General features: G+C 39.3%; 1 protein-coding gene across 4 annotated transcripts in view; it reads right to left on the bottom strand.

Annotated features, from left to right (window-relative positions):
- slitrk6 (SLIT and NTRK-like family, member 6) overlaps positions 1-14127 on the bottom strand; it is a 160625-nt gene extending 146498 nt beyond the window's left edge. For all 4 annotated transcript variants that reach the window (XR_015775889.1, XR_006107146.2, XM_042512838.2 and 1 more), the window contains exon 1: positions 13850-14127. The gene's annotated coding sequence lies outside the window, so the exon portion shown is untranslated. The remainder of the gene's footprint in view (positions 1-13849) is intronic.

Below are 14127 nucleotides of genomic sequence, written 5' to 3'. Positions count from 1 at the left end.
TCAGAGTGCCTCGATGACAGACTGAACAGTTGCATTCTTCCAGCCATCCAACCAGTAAATCATTTTTCTACTTGTGCAAACACTGCATGTATGTTTTGTGACAATTTACTTTTACAAAATAAAGTAATTTTCTTTCAGAACTTTTCCGCTCTCATGCAGTCTCTTGCCCTTGCCAAAGTTAAATTCATCTTAATTATTACTGATATGAAGGCTGCTACATCACCCTCTGTTACTCAGTGTGAGTCACTTGGCAAGAGTGCAGCATTATCACCATGTCAGATTTGAATTCATGCTGAGGGTGACTATTTGCGGACTGCCCATTGTTACAAAGGCCCAAAATTCTGAAGCCCTGTTAGTCCTAAAAATGTCCCATTGGACCGAAAGCCCATTTCTCTGCCAGCCTCATATCACAAAAACAAATGCCTTTGTCTTCAAGTCCTGTTTCTCCAAAAATACAAACTTCCGTCAGTTAGACAAGCCATTGCCTGATAAAATGTTGACATGTTTCTGTGAACTATGCAAATGTTACATTTGTGAACAACATTGTGGTGAATGTGTGCTGAGGTGGTGGCACAAAAACACTTGGTTGCCAAGTGTTGATTGCCAACGTTTGGTGCCAGAAAAGTCCCATGAAATGTGGGGACAGGTCAGTGAAAAACACTAGGGTTTGGCGGTCTAAACAATGTTGTGAAGGGTAGGTAAAAAGACCCATGACTGATGGTTCAAACACCACTGGGAAACACTGAAAAGAGTCGATAAAAAAACACGAGATTGGTTGCTAAAACGCTGCTTAAAAAATTCTGTGAAGGGTCAGTAAAAACATCCAAGATGGGTGATTCAAATGCAGCTGAAAAATGTCACAAAGGGTCATTAAAAACACCTGAGGATTGATGGCTAAAACGCTTCAAAAAAACGCTACTAAAGGTTGGGTTGCCTTTTGGATCGAAAGCAGTTGGTAAACTGAAACTAACTGCAGGGAGTATGTATTTTAGCAGGACTTCAGGGCAATGGCCTCTTGTTGTTGGATAATGGAAGTCTGACAAATTGGTTTTAAGTCCAATTGGACATTTTGCGGACTAATGGAGCTTTAGAATATTGGATTGTTGCAACAATGGCATGGCATCAATTATTTTGCTTGGACATTCAAGTTCACACGTTGCTGTGCAGAAAAGAATGTTACGTTTTCCATTTAGTGCTTAACAAAGCAAACATCGCCCTTAGTAATTTCTATTGATGAGAGTAATCATAATAATGCATTGACATTTACAGGTTTAAATTAAAATCAACAGACGGTAGAGTGCAAAATCATTGTTGCCCTTCAGCTAAAAATAAAGAAAGAGTTCAGGATTCAACTACGTCTGCAAGAAACTTTTAAGTAACTTTTGACGAAATGTATTCTTGAGAGGAAAATCCATCTGAAAAGAACTAATTTGCAACATTCAACCAATGTCTAAAGGATTCAGTTGAAGGATCACAGTAGTTTGCACACTGGTTATTAGAAAACTCCACTTGAATCATCGAAGTACCACCAGAGGTCATGATGGCGGACTGAATTATTCTCCGGGGTATTATCCAAATAAAAAGGAGACACTAATGCATTGAAGTCAAGCAAGGTACACAGTGTCTAAATGGTCTTTACAGGGCTACAACAGCAACAATTCAAGACCTTACTCGAGCTCTGAGTGTGGCAGAATAGTTTGCTGCTCTGGAAGTTTTAATGGGACAATTATCGGGTGCACAATCAGCAGAACAGAGAGGCAGAATAGACAAGCTCTTTGCTTAAATGTTGCTGGTTCTAATCACTTAAGTTGATGAAAAGATTTGGACACAAAAAAGTATGATAAGGTGCACGTCAGCAAGGCTGCTAACCCCTTTCTGCCTCTGTAAAAACTCCTCATTGGCTAACTGTAGATAGTCATTATAATGGAGCAGCTTCCAGGTTTATTTAAGACAAGTTGGTGCAGAAAAGGTCTCTGCATATCCTCCCTGGACAAGTAAAGGTCAAAAACCTCAATGTCAGCCATCAGATGTAAATTCTGAAAGCTGTGCTGTCTTGCCGCATTACATTTTTTTTTAATTTCGAAAGGTTTCAGGGTGACAAACACACATATTGTGGAGGTTTATTTAAATTACAGCAGGACTGTACTGCATCCTCAATGTTGCAGTTTACGTTCAATTGCAAAGTTGTGTCATTTGCAGAGGGAAGGCAAATGACAACATTCGCAATGATGAAAGATCTTTCCAGCATATAATTTCGCTTGACAGTCTTTCCCCCAGCTACAGGAACTTTTAAAGTATAGTCACTTCAGAGTCGGTGCTGTAGCAGAGACAGTGTGTGGGAGAGAAATGAAAGACAAAGATGGGCAGCGGGAGAGGGGGCTGCATGGCCTCGCATCTATGTTTCCATAGCACACAGGCATAACACCAGAGGAACATATCCTAAAGTACACAGCATTTATTAAAATCACCCACACACTAGTAAGATCTTAAAATCCTTGGCTGGCAGCCTGTGTATACAGACGTTCATTCATTTTTTATGCTGCCCTCTGTGAGCACAAGTGATTTGATTCAAATTCAGAAAATCACTCCGCCGCTAGAGTCATTGTCACTCAATAAAACTGCTCGGGATTCTTTCATTTTGACCTTCTCACCAATAATCCTGGATTTACTGCAGTCAGTTGGAAAATGTATCGCCGCAGTTTACAGCAAGAAGCTGGCAGTGCTCTTTAAAAGATGTCTATTCACTCTCAATTTTGTTCTTTTTGGATGTGAATGTATTGTTTTTAGCCATTGGATATAGACATACCAAAGCTGGTCTGTCAGCCCACCACTTTCAGACTGAAATATCTTAAAAACTACAAGATAATGCTTTGATATTTTGTACAGATGTTAATTTTCCCCAGAGGATGAACTTACTTTGATGTTTCCTTGAAATTTTCACCAGTGCAACCATGAGGCTAATATTTTTGTTTTGCATAAAACTACCTGACAACCACTGGATGGATTGCCATGACATTTGGTATGAACATTCATGCTACTGACAGGATAAATTATAATTGGACCAAAAACTAGCTAAACTTATGACATTCTTATCAGCAATAAATCTACTTTGTGTCATCAAGTAGCAAATGTTAGCATGTTAACATTGTCCTGTAAGTCTATTAGCTACTGACATTGGCAGTCATATATATATGTCAGATGTTCATACTAAATATGTTCAAATTTCCAATAATAAGGTAAACATATGTAAGTAAGTAATCCAGCAAAAGATATCTATGATTTTGGGCTTCAGGCACATTCCTGTAAGTATTTACATTTCATACAGCGCTACATGTACTTACATTCCAAATAAATATATTAACTTGGCTGCTGAGGTTTTTAGTGTCATCCTGATTTCGGATCATATGTGTTGTTGTTGCTGTCCAGGTTTTGGTTAATGGCCATTTTTATTGTATAAAGTGCTGCTATACTCTGTTGCAATCTTTTCCCGGCTGCAAGTACACTGCTACTTGCAGCCACATGCTTAGGACAGGGAAAATCTAAATCTTTGTACCTGATCTTATTAATTCTTCCCCATTTTCGGTACATATTCCGGCTGGAACATGTCCGGTTGTGAGAGATGTGGTTTGATTGATGGCTTTTTATGGTAAAAAGTGCCGCTTTACACTGTTACAGTCACTCCCCATCTGGAATGATGTTGCAAAAACACAAAGAGTGCAGATGCAAAAGTAACAGCAAACGCTGAATAATCAGAGCAGACTTTGACTTGAAGAGACTAAATTGCAAATTTTTAGACATAAGGTGGACACATGAGTATCAGCACATAAGGTATGAGGAAAGGAATTGTTTTTGAACATTTAAGCAGGTAAACATGTTCTAGTATTAACTGAAAATACAAGTACAACCCGAAAAATGAGCATAATAGGTCTGCTTTAAAGCACTGCTGTGTCTAAGTACAGCCTCACTGAGCCCCTAGCATGGATGTAGTCTCTTATTGTGGTCTCTGTAATACACATGAAACCCTGCAGCATTGCCTTTATACCTCATTTTTCATATCTGAATAAGCAGTCTGCTTTCCGAGGTCCTCACATCATCAAGAGTAAAGATTACAGCAACATGACACCTCCTTAATAACAGCGCTCATCAGGAGAATTAGCGAGATGTATGTTGAGGTCTGGCTGGTTTGAACACTCAGGCTCATGCTCCCTCTGTTTGGGGCATCATGCAGAAAGTACACTATCCATCTCCTCTCCCCATAGAAAGCATGGCTCAATCACCCCCCTGACAAGTGCTGCCATCTCTCATTTGGCCACCAGTGTTATCCAATTGGCAGCGCTCACATTACTGGCCTGCCTCCCCCCTTTTCCTGGCTGCTTGGTGCAAACCCGCTGACGCTGCACAATAGCAACTTTCTATGGGCTGCTGGACTCGTCTACAGGGGGATTTTAGCTGAGGTCCCCTCTAATCGGGCTAATTCTGAATCAGCCAGGACCATTCCAAAGGGTGTGTTCATCGTTCCGTATTAATCTTTTGGTGAACTGATGCTGAACTCTTTATCAGCAAGGAGGGAGGGTGTATAATTGCCTACAAGAGAGGCTGGGGAGGAACGAGGAGGCAAGGCGATCCCACCTCCCTCTTTCACTATATCGTTCAACAAATATCCTGTCGCTGTGTTGCAACACTTTTTCCTGTGCGAAAGAGAAAAAGGTTGTCTGGACAGCAACTTGTTATATTCGGCACCAGTCGTGAGCTATCATCGTCATCACAGCCGTCATCATCAAGCTGTGTGAAAGCCTCAGTATCTGGGGCTTTCTTTCCCTGTTGTTGAAATTATAAATGCCTGATGAAAAGGGAATATTTCTAAGTGGTTGTGATGCACTAAAGCAAAGACATCTCCTGCTACAAAATACATAAAACAGCCATTTAATTCAGCTTTTATCTCTTCCTGTCTCAGTGTGTATGCAAGTCCCCTTTGTTTGCATGGTAGCCATGCATTTGTCCTTCAAAGGAAACAGAGCTCAACAAAATACTTTTGTCGTCAGCCGCCATGTTTGGTTTGGTTATGCATCTACTAAAAGCCCTGCTTCAATGTAGAGTTGGGGGGGGCTGAGGTTGAGGAGAGTTCTGTGGTAACCTAAATAATTACACGCCCTGTTCTCCCAGAGTGATTAATTATATCTGCGGAAAGGGATTTCTTATTTTAGAGCCCTCCACAGACAAGGGCTGGTGGGGAGAAAGACAAGAAAAACAAAGAAGACAAAATACAAGGAGGCCCTTATCAAACCTTTCTTGACAGATTTAGGCTGTATGCAAGACTTGCAGAGTAATATCTTTTGCTTTCTGGTCAGCTTGCAAGAGCTGCACTGAGGACGTGGAGGATTTAAAGTGAATCAATGTTTCACAGTGGACATAATTAACTGCATTTGAGGATCTTGACAGGATATTGCGAGGAATTTTATAGCGTTGCATATAGCATTTGGGATGGATTAGCGCTCCTCATGGCCATTACTTCACATAATTTCTTCATTTTCCTTATCTGCGTGTGCCAGAGTGGTCTTTCCGGAAGGTTTGCGAACATACATGTCTCATTTGGCCGGGAGGGTATTCCCCCCTGGCTGACTCCATGCCATGTGATTTTCCACATTGGGAACCTGCATTTAGATTTGTTATGATACAGCATAATATTGAGCTAGAAGCTTGGGGTGGGAGGTCATGGCAGGATGAGAGGACTGAAGGAAATCTCTCAAGATTGCATCCTCATCGGATGATTATGTTTCCCATATGGGAAATACAGATTTGGATCCAGCCTTTACGGCTAATGTCAAATTTTAAATCCACTCATACAGAGGAAGATGGAAGTGAGCGGAATAGAAAATATTTACTGTATTGCATGGGCAAAAAAGACCATTACGTTCATTCAGGTGGGACCAAAATGAACAGAATAACTGAGATTTTTGACACAAAACGGTCTTAAGTAGTTAGAAGGTTAAAAACAAAGACACAGCAGTTCAGATGTGATTAACAATACTCAGTGAAAAAAAGAAATTACCTGACCTCCCTAAAGGTGTGTTCAGATTTAATATAAAGATTAAATTTTGTCTTTACTTCCTTCCACTATACAAAAATGAGGCCAAAATATCCCAGACACTGTCATCTTGTGCTGGTGATGCCATTTGGAGCCAGATCGCGTGCAGTAGCATTGCTGGCGAACGCACCGATTAGCACACATAGTGGCCTTTCAGGATGTCAAACCCTCTTTTTAAAGAATCAAATAACTAATTAAAACCGAGTTTATCAGAAAAATCAACACTTAAAAGTACGCTAGCATGACATGAACTTAGCTAAAAAAAACAGACCTAAAATGATCTAAACTACAGCCACCAGGGTGCAATCCAAATGTTTTGGCTTCACTTCTGCGGATCTATCACATCATCCATCTATATTATACAGTCTATAGTTCAAACCAACTTCGAAGCAAATTTCTGTGCAATTAAATAACATACAAAGTCAATGCAAATTACAAATAGATGCATATTTACAGCAGACAACGTAAAATGGCACAATATGTCCCTGCAGGAGGTATAGTGTTTTGTGAAGCTTTGTTGTGAAGGACAATCAGCATTGAGATTTATCTGTGAGCACCCGGAGCTCGATGACGAAGGGTCAGTTTTGTCCAGAGACAGAAAAAAAAAATAAGGCGCTTGGAGTGAGGGAAGCTATGGGGCTGTAGACTAAGTTCTGAAGATATTTATTTGATTCTAGATTGGTTAGCATTGACGTTAAAAGGAGCTGTTGTCTCCATTAAAAAATAAAAAAAAGCTCCACCGCTCCTATTAATCCAAGTACCAGGGAGGGAAAATTTGCTTTGCATTTAGTTTGAACACACCTTTATATAAATAAATCCAGGTCCCATGTAATGCCACTCACAGTTGCAATTTTTTTTTTTTTTAATCTAAAATTTTCAAAATCAAACACATCTTCACAATGTAAAGTCTACAAGCTGAGTGGGAGCTTGTGGGTGGGACAGCAGTCGTCACAAAGTATTGTGCTTATTCTATGAATTATCTGATGGAAAAGGAATTTAATAGCTTTAGTATTTTTTTTGTTTTGTTTTAAACTTAGCTTACTTCCCATTTGCCCTCTGTCTGTTGATTGTGATAATAAGGTTAAAAAGGAGCTGAGTGTGACAAGTCTGTGTACAGCCACACAAAGCAGGCAGGATATTGACCTCCTCAGCAATGTTTCAGCACCATGGACAGCGCACAAGTGGCCCCAGTGCTGTCCATGGTTCTGAAACCACTGTTAAGCTTTATTACATGTATCTCAGTCAATCAGTTTGTTGTTGTTGCTATTTTTCTATGTCTGAATAAATTAAATCAAATATAATAGATACATGTAGCTTTAACGGTTAACGTTCTGTCTTAAACAGAGAACGGGGGTGTGTTTAACAGTCGGGCGTAACGTTACCCCATAACCATAGCAGCAACATTCGTAGCTGAAAGGACAGAGGCCGGCCGAATTGTGTTCATAAGGCTGAATGTCAGCAGACATTTACTGAAAATAAACCATTTTCAACAGAGTGCTCATATTTATTGATTTATTAGTTTTATATCTCAGTCAACTATAGCAAGTGATCGGAATCTGCAGCTCAAAAACAGACACTATCAACTGATCAATCTAAAACAGAAAACATGTTTTGCCAGTTAAAAACATTATATAATGTGGGAAATTTATTTGATTTTAAACACCTACCGGTGCAGATTGTGCTCCTCTAAATGACACAGAAACAGATTTGAACGATAAAGAAAGGCAGAGTGTTGCTGCATCGCTCTTTATTTTGTCAAGCAACACTCTTGAAAAGTGTCAAGCATCCCACCATAAATCAGGATGGATGGTTATATGTTTGTAGAGGTGCACATCAGCCTGGCCCATTATATTTAGATTTTTTCTGATGCACACAATTTTTTTTCTAAGCGCACAAGGTGAGCAGTTTCAATTGCACTGAACAGACGCCATCTTTGGGCTCAGCATCTAGTTATTATTGTACATCTATGCTTAAATCCCTTCCAGAAATACACAACTCCCTACTTATTTTAATAACGTATACTCAGCTGCAACCTGCAAGAAGTTTATTACAGTGATTAATTATATTTGCATAAAAAGTAGAGCCCCAGTCTTTTATTTTGTACGCTGCACATCTTGTTTTACTCCTTCTTTTTAATCTATAGAATGCTGCAGCAGTAATATAATATCTTCCAATATATTATGCAGAACTTTTATTCTCATTCATCAAGGCGAGGCGAAGGGAGGTTAGGCCAGAGAGAGCAGATCACTGCTCAGTGGCACTGAGCATAGATCTTCAGCCTCTGGCTCTGCACTGATCCGCCTGGCAAAGACAAATTTAGCACCAGCCCTTCTCGGCTTTCCTAAATGGCACATAATCTCCGAAATGCTCTTAACCTTTTCATGGCTATGGGAGTCCTGGTGAAGCAGTCAACCTGAACATTATGTTGTGAATCTGTCAGGGGTTTAATAACTTTTCCCACTCTCTAGTATGCCAAACTGGCTCATGGTACAGAAACAAAAGAGAGATTCTCCTCCTGCCCAGTGGGCCATTCTGGCTCAAAGAAGGCTTACTTGACTCTTTTCTTAGGCATGTGTGCTAAGGGGATGCTCATGCTGAGTATGCAGCAAAAGCATGGGCCAATGTCTTAAGGTATCAGAGCTTTAGAAGATGTTCCACTCTCTTTACTTTTATCGAAAAGCATGCTTCACAAGAGAATATACACGTTTTTGACTAGAATCCTTCATAATCTATTACATACTTGTCCTTTAATGCTCCTTCATCATTACTGTAGGTTGTCATCGGTGTACCGTACCCGTTCCAGAAACCGACGAAAATTGCCACTTTCCTCCTCACAATCATGACACCTTAGAGGTCGAAATGACATTTATGTCAAATCTAGCAACTGCTGTGGAGCTGTGAGGTTATTCATGTATGTGTCAGAAAAAAAGAATAGAATATCTTATTAATACATTTACCCTGTGATGTCACTGTTGCACTGGGGTGAGCTGTTGGATTTTGGTGAGGAAAACTTACTTTCAAGCATGTTGAGTCAAGTGAGCACCTGCCATCCCATGTCTTTGTCAATTTAGGATGGTTGCTACCCACTATTAAGATTAACAGGTCATCTGGAGTTAACACATGGTTTATGCCAATCATTTCCCCTAAGGCACCATCACTGTGCTGTTTTTTTTTTGTGCATCTTTTTGGGAGAGATTATTTGCCACTTAGGCTACACTTTCAAATAAATAAAAAGCGCTTTTGATCATCTTGTATTTGCCCTGGTCAAAAATGCTCTGTCTGGTGTTTGTGTGGAAATTAGAAGCTGCATTAGACCTTCTTAACTGTGAAGCATCTCAGGGCCTTTGCTAATAAAAGAGCTGTCAGTGTAACCCAAATTTGACATTGTAAAGTTGTGATTGCTTCCAAGGATACATCAAAATGTAAAATTTATACCACGGCTGGCTCTGACATGTTTGGAGCCCTAGGGGGAATCTGTTCTTGGCAGGGATGGGTTAACAAATGCAAGCAGCCGACCATATATGGAAGTTAACATCGCCCTGTTTCCCTCTACAAAAATCAAATGTTTTTTTTTTTTTCTATTGGATTTTGTCAGGAAATAAGCTGTGGGGATCAAACCTTTATATTGCTTACATGTTTTGTTTAGCAAAATAATCCTCTCAAATGAACTCTAGTTTTATGTCTTTTGGAGTGGAAATGCAACTAAAGTAAGTCTAAAAAGGAGCCACACCACCTCTGCATGACTAAACATCGCCACCACACTGAGGCTGTAAAGCTGTTTTCAATGTGATGACATTCTGGAGTCTCATTTAGCCATTTATTAGCAACCAACAGGTAAAAGCTTTAACATTTGGAAGCAAGGTATTTACTAAGGTATTTTATATTGTAGAACAAAAAATCTAACACATTGACTTTGCGATGAGGGAACTTGGAGCGCCAAAAGTCACAGGTTGTTATTTTTTTTTCTCTCCACAACTGAGTATAAGGGAAATACTACCACCTTGATATGTTTTAAAATTTGACATTTTCACAGCCTGTTGTGGGTCTGTGATTGGACTTCTTTTAATGCACGCAACACTCCCATCCTACAACACCAATCTGCAGGTTAAAATAAAATTGCTCTGAATTTTCTCTGGTTTGAAGTCTTTTGCCATCATGAGTAAGCAGCACGCTACACGATGGGAGAACCCTTCACTGTAAAATAGTTCATATTTGAATTCTATTATTCTTTCTTTATTTTATTTCTCTTTTTCTCTGTGGCCTGGCACACCGCCCCATAGTTGTGCTCCAAGTTAGTGGTTTTCAACCAAGCGTCCAGGAACTGTATGGGTCTTTGAGGAAGTTTCAGGAGGCTCCCAGAAAAATGCTGTATAGTTTGTTTTAACACTTTAATTCACTACAGGAGCGAGCCAAAATCGAGTAAGACTCGTAAGAGTGACGAGCGATTATAGGTTTCACTTCCTCCACAATTTTCTCCTCAGCTGTAGGTGACAACTATAGAATTCTACTCTGAATCATATCTAAAAACCAAAATGTTTTCAGATGGAGGTCCCTGAAGCAATATCTTTCCAAATGGGAGTCTGTGACCTGCAGTGTATCAATTTAGGTGTCCTTGACATAAAAAAAGATTGAGAACCACTGCAACAGCCTATGTGGCCGAGAGCCATGCCTGACTTGTACCGATGTATTTTCTTTTAATTTCCTATTGACTGATCATGCAATGCAATCAACCATACTGTTAAAATCTTGTCTCATCTTAAGCCTTTTTAACATGCATTAGATTTCCTATCAGGGACAAGCAAATGAAGCTAATTAAAAGAATCTCCCTTCAACAATATCAGACAAACCGTTTTAAGACATCAAGACAGGTGTTTGTCTATATATTTATATATATATATATATATATATATATATATATATATATATATATATATATATATATATACATATGTATAACTTTTATGAGAAACTAAGGCACCCTAATGATCCATCTCACACTTGCAACTTGCTTTTAAATGATGAAATAATAAAGCAAGAAATCACAATTTTTTGTGAACTACAGACCAGATAAGACGATTATTTATGTGCTGACCAAGAATTTGGAAAGGTTCTCCTGGAAATAACTTCAACCAATCAGTGAATGATACCCTGTAGTTTCAGAAAAAATGTGTTTTAGCAATTTATATGTCAGATGATAGGCTGTTCCTGCAATTCCAGGCCCCTGTGATACAAAAAAAGCCCATTTGAGGGTAAATTATGCAGTTTCATTGACTTTAATATAAGTGAATATTGCTCATTTTGGCCCTTGAGTCCTGGAAATGATAGACTAGGTATTGAGCAGGAGAGTGAAGGTAGAATGATATAAGATATTCAGTCCCTTTTTTTAGAATGAAGGGTGATGGGGTTCAAGAAAAAGAGAGGGAGATTGAGGTGGAATGTGTTAAAAAAGAGAGACGGGGAGATGGCTTAGGGCTTGGCTCGGGCAAAAAAAAAGATAAGGAAATATGATATGTACATTTCAATAAAATGGGCATTTAGCAGTTGAGAACTGATACTGAAGTAAGGTATCATGGGATAGCTTCTAAAGTGGTTGCAAAGTGTTCACACAGTCATCTGAGGGGTTTTGCAACTTAAATGGAAGCACAGAGGTTAATTTATTGATTTGTTGTTGCTTTATTGAGATGGAATGTGAGTATGAAGGCATTCCGAATATAATCATGAACTCCTATCATTTTTATATTTGGTCCACACTTGTGTACATGGGAAATGTACTGGCTCGAAAGGCTGTTGTCGCTTGGCATCTCTTGATGCCAGAATTCAGATCCTCATCTCTGTAGCTTTTTAAAGTTGGATATAAAGCCCATCCAAACGTCAATATATTGGCACTATTGAGTTTTACATATTTTCCACTATAACGCTACCATGGTCAATTTGAAGATTTTATCAGCAGTCAGATAAAAGTCATTTTAAATTTTGTAGGAACTTCTAGTCTTGTTTGCAGCCATGCCCGCAGTCTACAAGCAGAAATATAGGGGCGTCTTTGTAAATCGATGAACATAATAAAGTCAAAATCATCTCTGTTTGAGGTTACAGTTTCCCATGAGGTCTGAGGTAGGTTGAATCTCGGGGTTAAGGCAAAGATTAGGTTATTAAACAACTTGTTTTTTCTATCTATCTATCCAAAAAATGCCAAAACGACCCATCCCACCCATCAGGCACACACCGCTTTGTGTGACACAGGACGCAAGGCCACATCCCTGGGTGGAAACCAAGTTTAAGGACACAACACACAGGTCAGTGCCAGACCTAGCACTTTCATGCCCCAGGCATGCAAATAAAACCAGATCTTATCTGTACTGACTACAAACAAAAAAAGAGATAATGAAGACACTCAAACTTGGTGTGAATACAGATAAACGACATAGCTAATAAACAATAATAATAGCCTAAATAACAGAAAATTAGTATGTAGTATAAAAGTATAATAGTATGTGCAAATTTGCAAATTTTGTCATCCTTTTTTGTACAACGCCTGACTGCTTTTGCCTTTTCATTTTCACTTACTCGAATGCTCTCCATAAACTCCTCTCTACCACGCCCATCAGTGCTTTACCATGGTCTGGTTGGATGATCACTCACCGATGAACACATTAAGGTGAACTGGTGAATTAAGTCACCTTGGCCATCCTCACTGAAGGTGAACTGAAGTGGCTACGACTATAGCTGGTACATCTACTATAGACTGACCATTAGCATTAGACCTTTAAATCATTTTTTTTCATGATGTTGGATTGAATTTTATTTTTTTTTAAAAGGACTAGATATAGGCACTCAATCCCATTTGAGGTATCGACTGAAATAACCCCGTTCCAAGCAGAACCAGCGCGTGCACTTTTGCACTCTGGGCAAAAACCAAATATGCCCTACCTCTAATTGCAATGTACCATACCAGCAATGAAAGACAAAGGCCAATTTAACATATTCATAAAGCAAAGCATAAACCGCAACAACAAACGCCAATATAGCTTACACATAACGCAGTACAACATTTATGTGCTCAAACAGCAGTGTGTCTAGGGATTGGCCACCCCAGGTATCACCCCAATATGAAATGAATATTCGTTTACAGGTGCAATTCATGCTGAAGCCTGAGAGACAGTAATGTTCCTGAGTAGTGTCTGGTCAGACTAATTTTGCATACAATGAAGTGATACAACCCTTAAAATGTTTGTTCACACAGGCTAATTTATTTATTTATTTATTTATTTACATCTGTGCGATATCACCCTTTTTTGCTGTGATTTGAAGGTCTATATATCATATAAAATACACTATAAACATGAATGTAAGACAGTGCAATAGTAATTAAAGTAGGGTAGTAAAGACAAAGACAAAAATGCTAAATTTAAGCTATTCTCATGCATGCATCCACAGCAGCGCTCATGCTTCACCTCTGCATAAGTCAGTGCCCAACTTGGGCCACCCCAGCAAAAAAAAGTCTGGGCACGCCACTGTGCGCAAAGTGTCAACAATATCAAATTATGCAGGACTCATGCTGGCGTTTTGCGAATACAGATACACATAATACACCACATACATCTTCATAACTTCAGCAGAGTGATGACAGTACGGCTTTTTTTTAAGCAATACAGTTTCAGCTCTTTAAACTAAATAATACCAGTGCAAATCTCTCTGTATAGCGCTTTGACAACACACAATACTAATGGACTGTAAGTTAACGGCTAGAGGCCAAATAAAGCTTACCTTTCAGCAGTGTCCACGGCGCTTTGCGAGGCCAAACTTGAGTCCGACTCTTCCCATTCGTGAAAACTTGCCCAGCTGATTTTAATGAGCGCCGAGGATGCGTGTCATGTTTTCCGGTCCTAAAAACCGTCTCTCGCGACTTTCTCTCACTTACAAAAAAAGTTTACAACACCATTAAAACGTAACATCCGTGCTTGCTTTGTTAAAATCCGACTATAACAACACAGAAAACTTCCAGGTAGTAACGGTTCCTGTTTCCTCAGTTGCTGTTTTTCTTC

The sequence above is a fragment of the Plectropomus leopardus genome, chromosome 24 (assembly GCF_026936395.1).
Source record: "Plectropomus leopardus strain MGB_pleo_1.0 chromosome 24, ASM2693639v1, whole genome shotgun sequence".
NCBI classification, from domain to species: Eukaryota; Metazoa; Chordata; class Actinopteri; order Perciformes; family Serranidae; genus Plectropomus; species Plectropomus leopardus.
Note: the sequence above shows the minus strand (reverse complement) of the source record. Positions and strands in the feature narration are given on the sequence as shown.